General features: G+C 47.3%; 1 long non-coding RNA gene and 4 other non-coding genes across 5 annotated transcripts; all 5 read right to left on the bottom strand.

The window, feature by feature from the left end:
• Positions 1-1,407: 1,407 nt before the first annotated feature.
• Positions 1,408-5,253, bottom strand: LOC138434331 (uncharacterized). The gene is made up of 6 exons (XR_011254741.1): positions 3,953-5,253; positions 3,469-3,513; positions 2,828-2,903; positions 2,460-2,544; positions 2,082-2,130; positions 1,408-1,520 (listed from the first exon to the last, which is right to left on the bottom strand). It is a non-coding gene; the product is annotated as an uncharacterized lncRNA (long non-coding RNA).
• Positions 1,593-1,666, bottom strand: LOC138434921 (small nucleolar RNA SNORD99). Its single transcript, XR_011254978.1, has one exon. It is a non-coding gene; the product is annotated as a small nucleolar RNA SNORD99 (small nucleolar RNA).
• LOC138434903 (small nucleolar RNA SNORA61) lies at positions 2,307-2,432 on the bottom strand. The gene has a single exon (XR_011254961.1). It is a non-coding gene; the product is annotated as a small nucleolar RNA SNORA61 (small nucleolar RNA).
• On the bottom strand, positions 2,650-2,780 carry LOC138434894 (small nucleolar RNA SNORA44). Its single transcript, XR_011254952.1, has one exon. It is a non-coding gene; the product is annotated as a small nucleolar RNA SNORA44 (small nucleolar RNA).
• LOC138434884 (small nucleolar RNA SNORA16B/SNORA16A family) lies at positions 3,253-3,387 on the bottom strand. Its single transcript, XR_011254943.1, has one exon. It is a non-coding gene; the product is annotated as a small nucleolar RNA SNORA16B/SNORA16A family (small nucleolar RNA).
• Positions 5,254-5,920: the final 667 nt, after the last annotated feature.

Genomic DNA, 5,920 nt, shown 5'->3' with positions numbered 1-5,920 from the left:
CTGCTGCCTTCATTTGAGTTTGAAAACCCAGAGACCAGTTAGAAGAGGGTTGAATGAGGTTCATCTTTGAACAGTAATCTCATTTATCCAGATAATGTCACCTACACTCCTGGATATAATGATTAAGAACAAAGGTGGGTCCTAAGTTACTAAGCCAACTTCTTAGGAAGTTTCACATTTAAGGTTATGGTTACCTGCTGGGATAGTGTCACATGGTGGGCGGTTACTTTTCAGGTTTCCTTTCCCCCTAAAAATTTGCTTCAAACCTGGTGTCTAGGAATTCATTATTTGAATTGGGGGGTAAATTTCAGGGCCCATTGTATGGTTGAATGGTGGCTCAGACAGTAAAGTGACTGCCTGCAATGCTGGAGACCCGGGTTCGATCCCTGGGTTGCGAAGATCTAAGAGAACAAAATGGCAACCCACTCCAGTACTCTTGCCTGGGAAATCCCATAGACAGTGGGGCCTGGCAGGCCAGTCCACGGGCGACTTCCAATTTCAGTTTTCAATTGAACAGTCAAAGTGTTCATGCTTCTCTGTCCATGAAAATTCAGGCAATACAGGAACAGATTGCCATTTCCTCTTCGGGATTTGCCCCACCCAGACATCAAAGCACCTCTGGTATTAGCAGGCAGATTCTCTTACCACTGTGCCACCTGCGAAGGTAGAAGTGTTAAGTCGCTCAGTCCTGTCCAGCTCTTAGCGACCCCATGGACTGAGACTGAGGAGCCTGGTAGGCTACAGTCCATGGGATTTTCCAGGCCAGAATACTGGAGTGGGTTGCCATTTCCGTCTCCAAGGGATCTTCCTGACTCAGGGATCGAACCCAGGTCTCTGGCACTGTAGGCGGATGCTTTACTGTCTGAGCAAACCAGTTCCCAGCCAGCTTATTCTAGACCAAAAAGGCCTAGACTGTTTCAGGTACAAGATGTATGTGCCAATCCCACCTCTTAAGAAAATGTTAAAACTAAAGTAAGTGCATAAACTATATTAAACTAAATGCATGAGTCTTATTTACATATAGGAAATGGTAATTCAGAAAGCTAGCCAATGAGATTATCAACCATCACCAAACCAGATCTTGATGTATTTTCCAAATAGGAAATCCCATTTACCAGGGCCCTCCTGAAATGCCTGGAATTATGCCAAGAATCACTTCCCTAGTTTTGTGTAGACCTGAGGGGTGGCAAAGTATGTACCCTTCAAAGATCATTAAGCAGCAGTCTTGGGCTCAGCCTGAATTCTCACTCAGCAAGAGGAATATAATTGCAGTTATAAACTGATCCATTTTATCACTTTCTGAAATTAATCTTCAGAGATTGAGACTCTTAATTCATCCTGGGTCTTATGCAATATTTAAATGAGAATAAGCAATAAATTGAAAACATCAGGAGACGGACACAAACATCCATCTGTGAGTCTTTTATTGGTCATTTATATGCCAGGTAGCAGCATCACCAAAAACAAAACCGGTTTCCACCTGAAAGCGCCCCCTGTCTCTTCATTTGCCTTTTTCTCTCCTGAAAAGGAAGTATAAGCCAGTGTGTTAGTTAACGCCGTAATGAATCAGTGCCCCTCCAGGTTTTCCTAAGAGCTGGTCTCAGTCCCATATCCGCATTTATCATCCACAGATGTCCACTCAGATTAGGTGTCATCCTAGACCAGTCACAGCGTGAAAAAATATCAAGCTAGACAGAACTGCCTGTTTCTTCCCAGTCGTCTCCCCCTCTCAAAGCAGGGGTGGGTGACTCCATGGTCACCCAAAACCACTGAGCATTAAGCAGCAGTCAGCCCTCAAGTGTTAACGTGAAGACTTCGAGCTGCTACACTGTACTCTGGATGTGCTCTTGGCCTTAGTGCAGGCAAAGTCTAGCAGTCCCGAGTCACAAACATTTTTTGTCATCTGGTTATGAATAGCCAATAAATACAGCTTCCAAGGAAAGCCAGACGTAAATGATACATTATAAATACAGGACTTTTACACACTGAGTATCTAGCTATTGGCCACACTGCTTAGAGTCTCAACAAGCTAAGTACAAATGTGAAGTTGTGATAAAGCTTCAGTTAGCCATTCAACTCACCCAACTCTGTAGATCCACACAGATGAAGATAGCTTTACTGGCAACAGGTCTTAGGGGGAGAAAAATATCAATCAGGAGGCAAGAAAGCTATTGGTATATCCCTCCCAAATACAAAAATATTAGCCAGCATTTACTATACCAACTGCCAGTTTCACATAGTCTCCCCTTAAGCCCAAGATTATCCCATTTTAAGGGGTGGAGAAAACAAGTTCCAAGAGAATTCAACCTTGTCTGAAACTAGCCCACATGCTATACAGCACACACTACGAGCCCAGTTTCAGTACTACTATTCCTCCTCTTACGACCACCAGGACCAGGGTTTAGATCCGATGGGAAAGGGAACTGGAGGGTCAGGCTGTCTCCAATACCCAACTTTACCTTATTCTAAAGCACGGCTCTAGCAACAAGCTGGTATTTTCAGTTACTTCAGTATCAGGCACTGCCAGTTAAAAAATGGGGCAACCTGCAAAAGAGTGTGGAAGCTCTAACCAAAATCCTCAACACAGAATGTGATTTTTGATGGAAACACACGGATTCAAGTGGAAGACTTCCAGCCAAAATCCTGAGAGATTATAGGAGAGGCGAGTGGCAGCTGCAGGTATTATGCTGACCTGTGCTGTCAAAGTCTCTCCACGTTGCTCTCGCATGCAGTTGGAGATCCCATGGCCACGACAAGCCACAGCCCTTGGAAACATGCTGTACTGACCCACCAGGTGGCTCCCAAGCTACATCTTTAGAGAACCTACCAGGTCCTGAGGCTTGTGTTCCATCACTGTCCTTTTCACTCACCAGGAAGGTCAATCCTAGAATCTTCTGGCGCAACTAAAATGAGAACGGCATTGTCCTGAATGACCTATTTGTTCCATTCATCTGGTTTTCAGAACCAAGGTTTTTGACTCGCCTTTGGACTGATGCCTTAAGCTTTTCAGAGTAAAGACCCAAAGCACGGCCACAATCTGCGCCACTTGCCCCGGGATTTCCCCAGCATAGGTATCTAACCCACCCATATCTGCATCTCCATACTGGTTCTTGGCCTCTGCAAGCCACTTCTCAAAAGCCTTATTCTTGCATGTTAGAACCCATCAATGGAACATTTCTGGTGGCCTCTGAAAACGTTGTCAGTTCCAATAAAGGTCTCTGGTTGTACCTGAGAAATGCCAAGTACAATGGGAACTGTCTTTTCCTGAAATGTTGCAGATCAGTTACAGCAAACAGAACAGCGACCGTCAAGGAAAACTGTCACTTTGGGCTCCTTTTTGACCACAGCAGCTATATGGAAGCAGCTGCAGCTTCGATAAGGGCCATGGCGCGGGGAGGGGGGTGGGGGTGGTGGCCCGCGGGGATCTAGGTCACAGGGCAGACCCAACACTGCAGCCCTCAGACTCACCTAAATCCTGTGCGTCAGGACTCATCTACTGGAACATTCTGGAAACTAAAAGAGAACAGACATCCTATAGGTTGTGATCACCACCTTCTTTTACTGTGTGCCAGTGGTTTGTCTCATTTTATCTTCACAGGATCGTTTTATCAACCCCGTCTTACATCAGATTTAGACTGCTTACTTGCCAAAGTTCTGTATCAGTGGAGAAAGTGACAACCTTGGGATTCAAAATAGGATCTGAATGACTATAGCCCGTCCTCCAGAAGACCTTGTCCTTATACCCATCAGGGTGACTTCCTTATCATGTTGTGCAGCCAGATAATTTAGGAGAAGGTAGGCAAGTTAACATGCCCACGGTCACGGAGCAACTGTCACAGGCCTATTCAAGGTCTGGCTGACCCCAGCACGTGGTCTACCCTAACTTAAGCCACTTCAGTCCCAGAAACGCCGTACACCCGACTGCCCATGAGTAACTGCCCCAGTTACTCACCCGTCACACCGGAGCACACGGCCGCGAGGGCCGCGGCAGGAGCAGGGCGTGGCCCATACAGGGTCCGGCTTCTTCCACTGCGCCTGAGAACCACGCGGCCTTCCAGATCTCGGCCCGACTAGGCCAGTAGGCCTGGATCCTCCATGCCGTGCTCAACATCCCGCCGCCTCTAGAGGCAGCCCCGGCAGGTGCGGCGCCCGTGGCAGCCAGGCTACGGCCGGGTATGGCGGAGGATGGGAGTGGACCACCGCAGACAGAGAACCCAAGACACACTACACGACCCACGCGCGGCTGCCGGGTAAAAGGACGCTTCTGAGCCGGGACGGGGTTTATATAGGCCCCGCCCCTCGCAGCTGTGCCTGACGATTGGCGCAGCGCGCCGCGCGGAAGGAGGGGAGTTGTAGTTCGTTCGCCTCTGGCGAGCGGCCGGGTGTCTGATTCGCAGTCCCAATCGTGTGCTGTGTGAGACCGTTTTCACTTGGTTGGAGGAAGCTTGTGTAAGTGGTTTCTTCAGGATCCGAAGAGATTCCTCCGCCATCATTCAGCACTCAGTGAACATCCAGTAACCCAGGACGGAGCTCATAAATATCACCGACTTTCAAAATCGGGAAGTTAACCTTTAACCCAGTGAGCTGAGCCAGGGCTTTGGTTCAGACCGCCTGAGAGCACGTCGAGGAACAAAGACTGAGCAGGACTTCGGCGGAGGGATCTGAGGGCGGGCTTCCTTTCCGAAAGGAAGAGGTGACTGATTACAGAATTCATTAGAAGAATGCGTTGTTTGTGTGGGCTTCTCTCTTCGGCTAATAGATTAAAAAAACAAACAAACAAAAAAAAAAACTACCGAGTGCTTACTAAGTACATTATGCTCGATTATCTCAGCTAGTTTTAAAAATAACCCTGTGTATGGGAATTACAATTATGCCTCTTTCACAGATAAGATAACAGAAATGGCTTACGCAGATAGCAAGCGAGTTAAGACCTGAAATGTGGAAGTTCACCTCATACGCCCACACTCGTATAATCACTGGACCATGTACAGGTTTTATCCATAGAATGAATAAGCATCAACAACAACAACAACAAAAATTAGTGGGACTCTGAGGTCTCAATGCAGGGGCCCCAGTTTCCATCCCTGGTCAAGGAACTAGATCCCACATGCTGCAACTAAAGATCCCACCTGTGGCAGCTAATACCCAGGCGTCCACACTCAGCCAGCTCTGACCCAGGCTCCTCTGTCCATGGGGTTTTCCAGGCACGAATACTAGAGTGGGTTGCTATTTGCTCCTCCAGGGTTGAACCCCTGTCTCCTGCATCTCCTGCATTGGCAAATGGGTTCTTTAGCACTGAGCCACCTGAGAAGCCCAAGATTCAGGCAGCCAAATAAATTTTTTTTTTAAATTTCAAATATATTTTAATAAGAGATAAATTGGGAGAGTTGCAAAACATGCCCTGAATAGGGGCCTTGCATCTAGAACAGAAAGAACGCTGAAGGAACTACCCTGGTGGTCCAGTGGTTAGGAATCTGCCTGCCAGTGCGGGGAGCACGGATTCCGTCCCTGGTCCAGGACGATCCCCCATGACGCTGGAAAGCTAGGCCTGTGGGCCACAACTACTGAGCCTGCGCTCTGAAACCTGTGTGAGCCACACCTATGGAACCCATGTGCTGCAGCTACTGAAGCCTGAGCTGGAACCTGTGCTGTGCAGCAAGGTAAGTCACCGCAATGAGAAACCTATAAGTAAATAAATGGCTCTTAAAACTCAACAGTAAAAAGTAAAATCACTCCATTTTTTAAAAGGGGGAAAAGGGGGGGGGCACAAAATTTGAAAGACACCTCACCAGAGAAGATAAACAGATGGCAAATAAACACATGAATGACACTCAATATCAAAACACTACAAACACGTGGAAGGGCTAAAAGTTAAAAAGATTGACAATATCAAGCAATGACGGAAAAGTAGAGCACGTGG

Source organism: Ovis canadensis, chromosome 2 (genome assembly GCF_042477335.2).
Source record: "Ovis canadensis isolate MfBH-ARS-UI-01 breed Bighorn chromosome 2, ARS-UI_OviCan_v2, whole genome shotgun sequence".
Taxonomy (NCBI): domain Eukaryota; kingdom Metazoa; phylum Chordata; class Mammalia; order Artiodactyla; family Bovidae; genus Ovis; species Ovis canadensis.
This window is presented reverse-complemented; position numbering and strand designations above follow the sequence as displayed.